This window comes from Miscanthus floridulus, unplaced genomic scaffold, assembly GCF_019320115.1.
Source record: "Miscanthus floridulus cultivar M001 unplaced genomic scaffold, ASM1932011v1 fs_278_2, whole genome shotgun sequence".
Lineage (NCBI taxonomy): Eukaryota > Viridiplantae > Streptophyta > Magnoliopsida > Poales > Poaceae > Miscanthus > Miscanthus floridulus.
This window is the reverse complement of record NW_027096508.1, coordinates 89-15,384: the sequence shown is the minus strand read 5'-3', so window position 1 is coordinate 15,384 and position 15,296 is coordinate 89. Positions and strand designations below refer to the sequence as shown.

The 15,296-nt window shown below is 45.9% G+C and overlaps 1 pseudogene; it reads right to left on the bottom strand.

Moving 5' to 3' along the window:
- Nucleotides 1-6,097: 6,097 nt before the first annotated feature.
- Nucleotides 6,098-8,009, bottom strand: LOC136531110 (expansin-A1-like; annotated as a pseudogene).
- Nucleotides 8,010-15,296: the final 7,287 nt, after the last annotated feature.

Here is a 15,296-nt window from a genome sequence, read left to right as displayed (position 1 = left end):
CCTAAGAGGAAACGAGGGGATAGAAAAGCAAATCTATATCTAGATAAGGCATGCTATGTGATAACGGAGGTTGGGCCAGCAAGGAGATCCTTGAGCTGAAGGAATTAAGAGGACGATTCCGTAATGCGATCGGGGCCCTAGTAAGAGATAAATTGAACCCAACAATCCCTAACTGGAAAGAGGCACCAGAGAACAAAAAGAATGAACTATGGGATAGGCAGCTGAAGCTCAATTTTAGATTTCTAAAGGGTAAGCATGAACTGGTAAAAAATGCTTTTAGGATGATGGGAGAATCATTCCGACATTAGAGGTCAGAGCTCAACAAGAGTATATCCAAAAGGGGTTTACTCCCTTCAACGAGTTTGACAAAATAACTCCTAGTCAATGTGAGGAGCTTGTGGCTCAAAAGACTTCACTAGAGGCATTGGAGCTCAGTGCCCGTAACACCAAGCTGGCGAAGAGGAACAAACACCACCATCATCTAGGCCTCGGTGGCTACTATGCCAAGGAAGAGCAGATTAGGAAGATGGACGAAGAGGCCGTAGCTTCTGGGAATATCGATGTGACAAATTTGAAGGTATGCTCAAGGAATTGGATATATGCGAGGAGTACAAAATCATCCGGTGGTAATCTTAAGTTTGATAAGCCGGAGAACCAAGAGGCAGTATCAAGGATACTGAAATATGTTGAAGACAAGGAGAAGGGCTCATTCAATCCTTCCAGAGAGAGGGACGAGCTTAGCCTTGGCTTGGGAAACAAGGAGCACACAGGCCACACCAGGGGGCTAGGGAAAAGGACGACCTGGAAGCAAGGATTTGAAGAGGACATGCACATGTACAAGAAACATGGCAGAGACCGGAGAGACTAATCTTGAGCTCCAAGTGAAGGCTCTAGTTGCGAAGGCGCTGGAGGAGCAATGTCTGTCTACGGAGTCACGGATATTAGTGACATCGCCGGGAGAACTGACATTAGTTGGCAGCCCTCCGAAAGTTTGTAGCAGCCAAGGTTCCACTGTAGCCACAACCCCCATCGATCGCATACGAGAACCAACTAGTTGCACCTTGGTGTTTCTCAATGGCCGGCAGAACACTTTGATGGAGGTGGCAACGGGTGTGGCACATCCTCCCGGTGGCTTACACCGCAATAATAAGATACCGTCGGACTACACTAGGGTCGAGGTACATACCGTGAAGCCTGAGTACATGCAGTGGAGGATAGACTACGCAACTCCCGAGGGGCTGGTGTTACTCGGAGATGTTATTGGACAGTTCATCCTCTGGCACAAACGGGACATTATATTGACTGCTTCTTCGCCGCATCCCCCTCTCCAAAATTTGGAGCGAGTTGTTGAGGTCGAGGAAATATTTTCACCGTCTCGTGACCACCACATTCCTGAGATGCCACATTCTTCCCCGCCTCCTAGCGAGCATGTGCCTAATGAGATGCCACAACCTTCTCCAGCTCGTACCGAGCAAGTGCATGATGAGATGCCACAATCTTCTCAACAAGCACAGCCGATATATGAACAACGAGTGCCTCCTAAAGAAGGTGATGCACAAGAAGATGAGGACGTGCCTGGATGGGAACTTTGAAAGAAGCATCCAATCACCATAAGGCCAATTTATGTTCTGATGAAAGACGTCTTGTCGGTGTCCAAGTGGTATTCCCATGACCAGTTCAAGCCTAAGAACCAAGTTAAAAAAGTCCCATCATGGGGTTCTGAGGAGGCTGTCACTAGCAAACTCCACCAAATTGCAAAGCAGTATTAAAATGTTGATGCCATCAAATGGTCAAAGGATTGCCCAAAAACATATGAAATAGGCAAGCCCTTCCTACCAAACCGAGACATCCAGCGCCTACCACTTGGAATGAGAAGGTTCCATGATTGGTACTTGTGTGTTCTCCCAATGAGCATAGACCTCATATAAACATGCTTCCCCACCGGCACATTTGGAAGCCCAGCCAGAAAAATTGTCTTTGACTTCAATGACATGCAGACATGCTTTCACCTGGGAGTAATGGAGATGAATCTAATTCGCACGTGGTGCCTATAAGTCCTTGTCCTCCCGATATGATATGAATATAATCTTTGAATTTTGTTGTAACTAACCAATGCCGTGATTTATAGAATGCAAGTGCACATTGTCAAACAAATGCCAAGTGTGAAAGCCAGGTATATAGACCCTCAAGCTATAGCCCAAACAAATTTTAATTACCCTAAATAGTGGAAACTGGATGCCAAAGAGCTAACTGATGCAAAGACTCTTCGGGAGAAAGAGCACATCCGTACGGCGAAACTAAGGGAAGAGTCCTGATGTAGACTAGGCCCGATCTTCTGAAAGGTATGATAGCGTCGATTGGTGGAGACTCGACGTTCACAATCTAGGCTTCGAACCAAGACTGATTCGGACCCCCGCAACCGTTACACCACTGCTCCATTGGTTATCAACCACGCAAACGCGATTGACCTCGCCGAGAAGGCTTTCCTGCAAGCGAATCGAGAACACAAGCAAGAACGGGATGAACGCAATCTGAAATTGCAAATAAATATGAGGCTTATGAAAATAAGGAGTTCAAGTCTTTATTCGAAAGGACTAATCGCCACAGGCGAACAAGATCAAGAACTGGGGCCCTAGTTCATAGCAAGCGGCCTTGGCAGCGACAGTTGCAGCAAAACGATGTCTGTTTCACAAGGAAATCAAGAACTAAACAAAACCCAAACCCTAAGGAGAGCAACTGTTGCTATTTATAGAGTCTTGGGCGTCACCCCCTGGACGCGCCCCCTAATTGGCCCAAACACGATACATGGTCCAATGGACCAAAAGACGGTGTCGCAGCACCCTGGTAGATTCTGGACGCTGACTTATTTCGACGATTCCTGTTGTTTCCGAAGGTCTTTTGATGTGAAACCACTTGGATTCGCTTCCTTATCAAATTAGCTTTCCAACCATATATGGATCGTCGAAAATGGAATCCGGATGTGTCCTGGATGACCAGTTTAAGGTAGACTAGTCCTGGAGGCCGAGGCAGACTCGAACTTGGGTTGCTTTGGGCCTCCACCTCGGGGACTCGAACCGAATTAGCCTCGGACCTCCTTCTTGACTTGGACACCCTTGCTGGCCTCCTACCCCTCCATACCATGTGCCAAACATGGTCATATGCAGGGGTGTCATGTCCTCATCAAGTCCCTTAAGGTTGCGGCATACATTGCCTTTGCTTTCAAAATTCTCCAACAGCACTCTACTATATGGCTACCATACAACTTCGAGTAAGTTCAACTCTATACTTAAAGCTTTGTTTGATATATTTTATTCGATGCAAAAGAGCTTATCTAGTTCTATGATTAAATCCATGCAGCAACCACTGGATTTGTATAGCCGTCGATGTCAGGAGGAGTATGGCATGGGTCTTTGATTCAATAGATAGGGACCCGGTGACATACAAAGACTTCATATCAATTCTCAAGACGTATACATATCGACAATCCTCATTAGCATATATGTTTGTATACATACTTGTAACGTTCACTTTTGGATACTAACAAGTTGTATTTGCTAAAATAATTCGAACAGGACATTTAGGTTCTATGTCACTAAACATCACGGAAGGCATGATCCAGCAAAGAAGAAAAAGCTGGCTATAAAAACACTATGTGCGGTAAGTGTAACTGACTTCTTCAGTACTCCATTACATGGCTATTAAAAGCATTACTTAACATTTTCATATGCAAAACACATAGTGCTCCAAGCACAAGCCTGGTAGTGTACATTGTGGATACTATATATGTTCTATGATGAGTAACATCAGTGCCTATAGGAGATATCCCTTAAGGGTAAGTTTGAACCTCTTCACTCGTAGTATAAAAACTTTGTACATGGTATGAAATACTAAACCGAAACTTGTTCTCTTGTAGTGGAAAGAAGAGAAAGAAATGAAAAGAGACCCATACAAGGATGACCAACTCTTAGAGCTCATCGGCGACCTTTGCAACTTCATATTGGACAAGATTGTACACGTCAAAGGCGCCTACCATGACCGAGAGTCTGACTTAGGTAGTAATCCTTAGTACCAACACCTTCGTGAGACTGAAAGGCCAGCTGTAGGACGTTGATAACAATGTGTATAGAATTTGACATTGGTTTTACCTTGTGAATTATGTCTATTTAATGATGGATTGTATATATTCTTGTGAATTAGACTTGTAATTGTAGTTTATATAATACTCTTGTGCTTGTAGTCTAAGGTGTTCAGCAACGCAAACCCGGTTCGGAACGTTGGTCGCGGGGCATTCGACAACGTGAACGCTGGATGGAATACGCAGAAACAAACAGTGTTCTGGTCTAATTTGAATTGTAAATTTGATTTTTTTGGCCGGAAAACGTACTGTAGGGGCGGTTATATACTAAACCGCCCCTACAAACAGGTATTATAGGGGCGGCTGGTACTACAGCCGCCCCTACAAATCGATTTGTAGGGGATTTGTAGGGGCGGCCTGAGAACCGCCCCTACAAATGCATGATTTGTAGAGACGGTTTGGTAGGGGCGGCTGGCCAAACCGCCCCTACAAAGGGTTACGAGCCACCCCTAAAAAACGTTTCTGTAGTAGTGAGGGCCTCATCTCACTAGATCCCAGGACGCGCGGTGGCGGCGTCCTCGTCTGGGCCGTGTTGTGCTCGCCACCGTTTGCCGAGGGAGAGGAGAGAGAAACAGAAAAGAAATTTGGCGATGGGGAGAAGTCGCGTAGGTGGGGTGATAGGATAAGGCCCCGAAATTTTTTACCATGCGCGCCCGTGCCCTTCCGTTCACGCCCTTCTTTTTGCCACCACTCACTTACGCATGGGGCCATGCCGAGGATGGGAGTGCACGAGTTTGGTTTTCGTGGGCGCATGTAGTTTTCTTGGTTTACCAAACACGTCAGGGAAGGGAGAGCGCTCCTGATGGGGGCTTCCCAGCCGAGGGGACTAGTCTTTGCCGTAGTGAAAGAAATGATCTAGGGTAGTGATGAAGTTGCTAACCTTTAGAACTCAAGAAAGGATGAAGAAGTCTTCACAAATCCTCCAAGCATGAACTCCTTCCACGAGCAAGAATAGAGACCAAGCAGAGACCTTGAAATGGCTTAGACTTGGGGAGGAAGAAAGCTAATGTGGGTATATAGCCTTGGACCACTATTGGTGGCTCCAACCGGGACTAAAGATTCTGGACTTTTAGCCCCAGTTATTGGTGGCTCCAACCAAGATTAAAGAGTCTTTAATCCTGGGTTGGAGCACCAACCGGGGACCTATATCCCCGGTTGGTGGTTTCAGCCAGCACTAAAGTCTCCACCTGCAAAAGCCCTAACCGTTGGGCCGGTGATTTTAGTCCTGGTTGGTGGCTCTCATTAATCCCGAGCCCAGCTATGACCGTGTCTAAAAGTAAATTTGCCTCTGTGGATTCGAAAGAGAAGCGGGGGAAGCAGAGAAGAAGGGGGAGAAACCAAGGAGAAGCAGGAGAAGCTGCTTTCGACAGAATCCGCTCCAAGCGCACGATCGAAGATCGGACGGCTGAGGTTAATTGGAGTGACGTGGACCCTGCTTCTTGTGCTGGAAGCGGGTGGGTTTTGTAGGGGAGAAAACCGAAGGTCTCTACTAGCAGTGGTGGATCTATGATTAGGACAAAGGATGGGTTGAACAAAGAAGATTTAGGACAAAAGCTAAAAATTAAAGGTGAATTCACACTAAGCTACAGTAATTAATGAAGGATTAAGGCAGCTTAGGGGGGGCTGTAGCCCCGGCAGCCCCCCTTTAGATCCGCCACTGTCTACTAGTGTACTATTCTATAGCTCCTTTGTTTCTTAATAATTAATTGATAGTTAATAATGTTGAGTAAGGGCAGGCCCCACGGTGCTTAAAAATATAAAAAAGCAAAAGTATAGAACGGAACTAGGGGAAGAAAGCATAACTCAAAGCATATATGTCTCCTGGACCGCGCGGCAGGTGGGGACGTCTGAAGAAAGGAAAGGTAAACTTTACATGGTATTGATCGAGTCGAGTCGAAGAATCGGGTCGACTCTGAGGCATATATATATTAAAATTAAAACAAAAATGTGCACTAAATAATACTAAGAGAACTGCTGCGAAGTCGCGAACGTCTGGCCGAACCCCCAGCCGGCGGGCGCGACGTTGAGGAAGGTCTTGGTCTGGCCGTCGCTGCTGGTCAACTGGAACGACAGGCTCTGGCCGTTGAGGTAGTTGGACTGCCAGTTGACGCCCGAGTTCCTGGACATGGCCATCCACCCGGTCCGCGAGCCCTTGATCGACGCCGACTGGATGGAGCCGCAGCCGCCGACGTTGGAGATGAGCACCAGCTCGAAGTAGTCGCGCCCGTTGATGGTGAACCTCACCCCGCCTTGCTTCACACATAGCATCCTATTCACAGACAGTAGCAGGTTGTGTTAGATTGATCTCAATCCTAAACTGGGCCCAACGGCCCAGTTGAGCTTTCGATCCGCTCGCGTCCGTCATGGAATCGGTGTCTGTGCTAGGGCAGCGACGGTCGGTGAAGACAACGTCGGTGATGCGCGGTGGCAACCGGCGGTGAAGGCAGTGGAGTCCGGTGATGCAGTCCGGAGGCGGTGCAGTGCTGGTGGTGGAGGGCACGCAGCCAGTGACGGGAAGCACCTCCGCCACCAGCACTGCACCGCCTCCGGACTGCATCACCGGACTCCACTGCCTTCACCGCCGGTCGCCACCGCACATCACCGATGTCGTCTTCACCGACCGTCGCTGCCCTAGCGTAGACACTGATTCTATGGCGGACGCGAGTGGATCGAAAGCCTACGATGGTCAGTGACCTAGCACTACCTCTCTCTCTCTAATCTCTGTCTAGTGCATGTACTAGGACATGTTATACTTACATGATGTACCCGGCTAGATCTATTACCATGTGATAAGAATAATCCAACAGGTTGAATTGGATCAACAACGTACGTACATTAATATCATGCAGCCTTTACTGGAAATATATGAACCTTTGGTAGTTGACGGGCACGATGCCGCCGCGGTAGATGCCGATCTTGAGCCAGGCGGGCTCGGCCATGTCGAAGTGCTGCCGTGGCGGGATGCACCAGCCGCCGTCGTCGTTGGGCAGCGCACGAGGCGCCGTCGTTGAACAGCGCCGCCGTGTTGGTGCCGTACCCCGTCGAGTACAGGTTGCCGTACCCACAAGCCCCACCTGCAGGATGTATGTGCATCAGCTATAGCTAGTTTTGGACTGTTGTTATCGGCGTCTCGATCGATCTTCTTACCCATCGTCCCTGAAGCGTCGCTACCGCCATAGAAAGTGGCGAACACCTTGTTCATGCCTGACGCCGAGAAGTGTTGGAACCGGTGGTGACCATCGAGTTCACGATCTTGGAGCTGGCTTACAGCCGGCCCGGCTCGTTACGAGCCTGCGCTCCCACAGGTCCCAGGTCCACCGAAGCTGACAACATATAAGGCCTTTGGGCCTTCTCAACCCAAAAGACTAGCCTGATATGTGGGGGCTTCTCCCGCCTTATATGTTGTGCTCCCCCACCATCGCTACACGACGTGGAACTAAACCCCAACAATCTCCCCCTTAGTCACACATCGGGGTGCCCCCGTCATATATGTGGCGCTCGAGATTTTTTTATCGGGTTTAGCTTTTCCTGACCTCGGGTACCGGCTCTGATACCAATTGTTGGAACCAGTGGTGACCACCGAGTTCACGATCTTGGAGCTGGCTTACAGCCGGCCCGGCTCGTTACGAGCCTGCGCTCCCACAGGTCCCAGGTCCACCGAAGCTGACAACATATAAGGCCTTTGGGCCTTCTCAACCCAAAAGACTAACCTGATAGATGGGGGCTTCTTCCGCCTTATATGTTGTGCTCCCCCACCATGGCTACACGACGTGGGACTAAACCCCAACCAGAAGCACGCGGCTTCTTTCCAGAGGAGGCATGCCGTCGCGAGCAACACGAGAACGCGAGCGACTGATGAGCCAGTTGCCTTCATTGTTTTTATTGTCAGCGAGCTAGCGAGCTAGGAGACGAACCACAAGCACTAATGGCCAAACGTCTGAGCGGGCTGTGTCGTTTAAATAGGAACCGGAGCTGATGATCAGGACGCTGCCCAATCGTCCTTTCTGGACTGGATCAGATCAGGCCATGTACGCATGCACGCACGCGGTGATCGTCACCGATCCATGCATCACCCAGTGGCCGGCAGAGGCCGTGCGTGCATGTGGGCGCGCATGCTGCTATTCGGGAGCTGACGCTGACACGAGCTATAGCGATCAGTAGCTGCATGCATTATTGGACTGGATCCATCCACCGGGCGGCCGCATGGGAGCGAGGATTCGGCCGGGCAAGGCCTCGAGACCCGATGTTCGCGATCAATAAACTGTTGGCGGTGTCTCTGACGTCTGTCATCGGGTCCCGACGCCAGATGTTGCAACACCCATGTGTCGGCGCGGCGCGCCGCTAGTACAGTGTGGATCTGGTCCTCCTGCATTTTTTTTCTCTGTGCGCAGTGAACTTCGGTACTGGTTTTGTCGGTGCTCACACTAAAAGCATTTTTTTGGAATGTAACAGCGTGTTGAGGCCGATAATTGCCGGCTGGTGTGCACTGTGAAACCTGTTCTGGAACAGCAGCCTTGCTTTGCGGACGACCTGTCCAGGTCGTCGGTGCCATTCACTTCTGGTACTCCAAATCTCCAATGCAGGGAATCCCGCGTAGATCACAATGATTTTTTTGTATGCTACCTCCAATCACATCTATTAAATGGCGGTGTCTTCAATGAAAACATGCATGTATAGATTATATGAAAAAATCGTAATAATGAATCTTATACTGGCAATATTATTGTCATGAATGCAATTTATATAGAAGTAGGTTTTTTTTTGTCTATTATCATCATATTATTATGAGTCATCGCTCCTCTGCTGTTCGCTACCACCTTACCTGCCATCTAGGCCCCTATCTCTCTTCTCCTTCTCCAGCGGGTCTATGCCACTGCTAGTGCTAAGGAGAGAAGACTCATCTCTCTTTCACAATAATTTTTTAAATCTAGTTTAGTTATGGTTTAGCCTAAATATAAATAAATCTATTGATGAAATAAGTTGATTTTCGATTGTGTACCTGCAATAACTTTGGTGATTATCACGACGAGGTGGACATTGTAGTCATTGACTTCATTGGTAGAAGGACAATTTATGGCCATTATCTGCGAGGGGAGAGGTTCTTCTTGGCACTACCCACAAGGAAAGTAATAACTTCACGTCATCAATCTCATCGTAGATGGTCGTGGAGAGAAAATCAAGCATACATGACGAATCAAGAGTGGGATGTGATAAATATGCATCCTATGCTATACCGATGATGCAACTACCAATGTTCTTTCATCATTTCAGATGTGTTTTGGACTGGTTGCAGAATATTGCATCTTGCGACACACACACACGTGTGTGTGTGTATATATATATATATATCCAATGTTTTGGGGTTGATTCGTTAAAACTGGTTGACTTAGGACAAACCAAATTGTATGGACTTTATATTTATGAGGCATGCATGTAAGTACATCTAGTATGGTCATGAAAAAGGTAGCATCTCCCCGCCCATTTTGTAAAGGCATTTCTCTAGATTCCCACTATAGTAAAATCAATAAAGAATATCTCAAGAAAAAAAAATATTTAGTTGTGAAATAAACACGGTGCTAGCCTTTAGCCCAGATTGGCATACCTAATCTTCCATGGTGCGGGGCTCAGACGACAAAGCGAGCATGGATAATCTTTATTTTTTAAGTGACAGGGCTTAGAGAGCAACTTCAACGTAGTTCTAAAGTCAGGGTTCCAAATTTTCATTAGGCCCTTGTTTCGATGTAGTTGGATTCGCATCAATTCACATGCGTTGAGGTAGATTGTGTTGGATTTAGGCCCATGTTTGGCCTAATCTGAAAATTCCAAAGCATGCACAACCTATAGTCCCATATTGCTAATTCAAGGAGAGGTTGCCTTGCTTAAATATGGGAGTCTCCTCTCTATGCAAAATAGGTGAAAATGAGAGAGAAGGAGACTGCTGCTACATGCACGCGCAGCTCGCGCGCATTTTTCGCGTGAAAAATCGCGTGACTTGTGACTTGCGACGAGCGCGACGCGTACGTGTACAGCAGGCTATTATTTGTGCAGTTTCTATTTTTTATGCTGAGCGTAATGGCGCTTCAATGTGATTGAAACTGCCGTTTTAAACAGTAATAAGGTGTGTCAGTTTCTACTGTTTGATTGCAGCATTTTCTTTCATTAAATTGGGCAGTTTTTACTGCTTGATGAAAGGAATTGATGCACTATGAAGGCCTATAAAACCAGGAGACATCCTGGTTGAAGGGGACGGATTCACACGCTCACCTTCCCACTCGCTGTGCTGAGATTCTCGCTGCTGCGCCTCGTCGACCTTTGAGTTCGGCGTGCACCGGACTTGAAGATAGCGGGATCTCCGAAACCACTGCCGCGAGACTCCTGCACGGGGCGGCAATCAGGTTTTTGGGCAGCGTCTACACGCGACCGCTTGGTGATCTGCAACATCTACTTCAACACGTTCGACTACGTTTTGCGTGGGATCATTGAGTAATTTCCTTGCGCAATCCTGTTCTAGTCAATATGTTGCCTGTTTACTTGTGTTATATGCTTGCATCATTTTTTATTTATGAGTTTTTCCTCCAAACAAAATCTGGAATGTATATTAGGCACTTATTTTCAACATTCCAAAAACCTGATTGTGCCTATTTCTATGATCTAGCAATGGCAAATAATGCATCTGATGCCATGAAACCTGAGAGGTTTGGAGGTGAGAACTTCCGCAGATGGCAGACAAGGGCCAAGTTTTGGCTCATGTCATTGGGGCTGTGGTGGGTGATATACCCTGTGTTTCCCATCACAGAGGAACAGACCATGCAGTTTGAGAATGCGAATAACACCGCATTGGGCTGCATCCTCACCATTTTGGCGGATCAACTCTATGATGTGTATATGAATTACTCATCTGCCACCATGCTGTGGGAGGATTTGGAGCAAAAATATGCAGAAGCCGAAGCCGGTCGCTGGCTGTATGTATGCGAAAAGTTCTTTGATTTCAGCATGGACAGTGCTAAATCAATTGTAACTCAAGCACACGACCTCCAGCTTCTGGTTGGTGAGATTGCACATTTGGGATGTGCTTTACCTCCAAAGTTTGTTGCAGCAGCGATTGTTGCTAAACTTCCTGCAGAGTGGCGTAATTTTGCTACAGCTCTGAAGCACAAAAGAGAAGAGATTTCTATTGAAGATCTCATTGCAGCTCTTGATGTGGAAGAGAAGGCAAGGGCAAAAGATGTGCAGGTGAAGAACATGCAGAACAGTGCCAATTTTGTTCAAAACAAGAAACAATTTAACAAGAAGAAGGGTCCCAAGGCGAATAAGGTTACTAGCTTTAAAAAGAAGAAAACAGAGAAGAAAACAGAGAAGAAGGATCTGAAGAATCTCACCTGTTTTGTGTGCGGTAATCCTGGTCACTTTGCCAAGGATTGTCCCGACCGCAAGGACAGGACCACTGAACTGAGCAAAAAGTTCACTAATGTGACCATTGGCGAGGCCTCGACTTCAGGAGGGTACGGTAAATCTCCTGTTGTTTATTCTGCATTTCAGTCTATCGACTGGTGGGTTGATACTGGTGCAAATGTTCACGTGTGTTCTGATGCTTCCTTGTTTTCTTCATATCAGGCAGCAGGGACTTCCAGCATCCTAATGGGAAACGGAACGCGTGCTTCTGTTCTTGGTGTTGGTACGGTAGATCTGAAGCTCACTTCAGGGAAAACCATCCAATTGAAGAATGTCCAACACGCACCTGCGATAAACAAGAACCTGCTGAGTGGGTCTCTCCTGTGTAGGAGTGGTTATAAGCTAGTATTCGAGTCGAATAAAGTTGTAGTGTCTAAATTTGGGGCTTTTATAGGAAAAGGCTATGACAGCAGAGGCTTGTTCCGCCTAAGTACTATGGATTCTTGTTATAGTTTGAATATTACTACTGGTTTGAATAAAAATTCTGCTGATGTATGGCATTCGAGGTTCTGTCATGTTGGTTTTGATACAATTGCTAGAATGTCTAGATCTGAGTTAATTCCTAAATGTGACAGTCAAGAATTCTAAGTGCCAAACTTGTGTGCAAGCAAAACAACCTCGAAAACCTTTTAAGGCATTAGAGTCTAAGAAGAATCTGGCACCACTAGATTTGATCCATTCTGATTTATGTGAGATGAATGGTGTTTTGACTAAAGGAGGAAAAAAGTATTTTCTTACTTTTATTGATGATGCAACACGTTACTGTTATGTTTACTTGCTGAAGTCTAAGGATGAAGCGCTGAACTATTTTAGAATATATAAGGCAGAGGTTGAGAACCAGTTAGGAAAGAAGATTAAGAGACTTAGAGATGATCGGGGAGGAGAGTATATCTCTAATGATTTTTCTAATTTCTGTTCTGAGCATGGGATTATCCATGAATTTACACCACCCTATTCACCACAATCAAATGGTGTAGCTGAGAGGAAAAACCGGTCACTTACAGATTTGGTGAACGCCTTATTAGAGAGTGCCGGTATGCCAAAGATGTGGTGGGGGGAAGCAATCTTGACTGTAAATTTTGTGCTCAATAGAGTTATCACCAAGAGAAGTGACATAACTCCATACGAGGCATGGAGGGGCAGAAAACCCAATGTTAGCTTTCTGCGAACATGGGGATGTTTGGCGAAAGTCAACATTCCAGAGCCGAAGAAAAGGAAACTTGGGCCAAAAACAGTCGATTGCATTTTTATAGGATACGCTCAGAATAGTCCTGCCTATAGATTCTTGGTAGTTAAATCCGATACTCCAGAGATTATAGTAGATACAATAATGGAGTCTAAGGATGTTACTTTCTTTGAGGATATCTTTCCTATGAGACCAAGTAGCAGTACTTTAGAAAATCTGGATGCAACCATTCCTAACTCTGAACAAGTTGAGAACATACCTCTGCGAGAGAATAATGAGGAGGATAACAATTCAGACATCACTCCGCGCAGGAGTAAGAGACAAAAGGTTCAGAAATCTTTTGGAGATGACTTTATTGTATATCTTGTGGATGACGTGCCTACGACTCTGGCTGATGCTTATGCGTCTTTGGATGCTGACTATTGGAAAGAGGCAGTCCGTAGCGAGATGGACTCCATCATGACAAATGAGACTTGGGAAATCACTGAACGTCCTGTTGGGTGCAAACCTATTGGATGTAAGTGGATTTTCAAGAAAAAGATGAGACCAGATGGCACGATTGAAAAATATAAAGCGAGGCTTGTGGCCAAAGGCTTTACCCAGAAAGAAGGAGAAGATTATTTTGACACCTATTCACCTGTGGCCAGGTTAACCACCATTAGGGTGCTCATTGCATTAGCTGCTTCCTATGGTCTACACATTCATCAAATGGATGTAAAGACAACTTTTCTTAACAGAGAGTTGGAGGAAGAAATCTATATGGAGCAACCTGATGGTTTTGTGGCTAAGGGACAGGAGGGTAAAGTTTGCAGATTGTTAAAATCATTATATGGCCTAAAACAAGCACCCAAACAATGGCATGAAAAATTTGATCAAACCTTAACTTCTGCTGGTTTTGTTGTAAACGAAGCAGATAAGTGTGTATACTATCGCCATGGTGGGGGTCAAACAGTGATCTTGTGCTTGTATGTGGATGATATACTCATATTTGGGACTAACACTGCCGTGATTGACGAGGTCAAATCATTCTTATCTTCATGCTTCGACATGAAGGATTTGGGTGAAGCAAGTGTTATCCTGAATATTAAGTTGATCAAAAATGAGAATGGGATTATTCTAAATCAATCTCATTATGTGGAAAAAATATTGTGTCGCTTTGGCTTTGAGAATGCCAAAGTATCCCCTACGCCCTATGATGCTAGTGTAAAGCTAAGGACAAATAAAGGCGAAGGGTTGGACCATTTGAGATATTCACAAATAATTGGGTCCCTCTTGTATCTTGCTGGTGCAACACGTCCCGATATATCTTTTGCTGTGAGCAAATTAAGTCGTTTTACTTCTAATCCAGGGAAGGATCATTGGGATGCACTGGAGAGAGTGCTACGTTACCTGAGAGGTACAATCGAATATGGAATTCACTATACTGGTTATCCATCTGTATTGGAAGGATATAGTGATTCCAACTGGATTTCTGATGCGGATGCAATTAAAGCCACGAGTGGCTATGTGTTTACACTAGCAGGTGCTGCAGTTACCTGGAGGTCATGTAAACAGACCATTTTGACGCGGTCGACCATGGAAGCTGAGCTTGTAGCACTTGACACGGCTACCGTTGAGGCCGAGTGGCTAAGAGAGCTACTCATGGACTTGCCACTGGTAGAGAAACCAGTTCCGGCAATCCTTATGTACTGTGACAACCAAACGGTACTGATCAAAGTTACGAGTACTAAGGATAATTCGAAGTCCTCGAGACATGTGAAGCGGAGGCTTAAATCTGTTAGAAAGCTAAAAAACTCCAGAGTAATTGCTGTGAATTATATTCGCAGTGAGAAAAATCTAGCAGATCCCTTTACAAAAGGGCTTGCACGGACAGCGATTTCTGTTGCAAACATGGACATGGGGTTGAGACCCATTTAGTTGCAAAGTAATGGCAACTCATTTCCTTTGATAGGAGATCCCTGATTTGGAAAATGAGAAAAACAAGTTACTGTTGTAACAGGGAGTACAGATTGTTAAAATAAGAATAATAAAAAAAATTACCCATGTTCCATGAAATGTACTCTCTTCTGTATGGAAGGCTGGCTATTATGCCTTAATGTATTCTAGTGTCCACCGAGGGAAAAGGTATCGTCCTACAGGATACCTAAAATGAATACACCTATGTGAGCTAAACTGTTAGGTCGCAGTTCATGAGAGTGGGGTACTCTTTGGAAAGCTCATGAAAAGATCGAGGAGCAAGACCTTTAAAAGCTCCGTATGGACTTGGCGTTCTTGCAGCCTAGTACCAGTTGGATCTTCAAGAGAAATCTGACAGCAAAAAGCTATGAATTCAAGGCTTAGTCCATTCACAAGCTGCTGGAAGATGGACCTGGTTGATCTAGGTGTAAGTTCAACCCGTACGGGACTTATACTGAAAATCTGGTATATATAAAGAATGTTCAGTACAGCAGCTTTGGAATTGGTGGGGGATTGTTGGATTTAGGCCCATGTTTGGCCTAATCTGAAAATTCCAAAGCATGCACA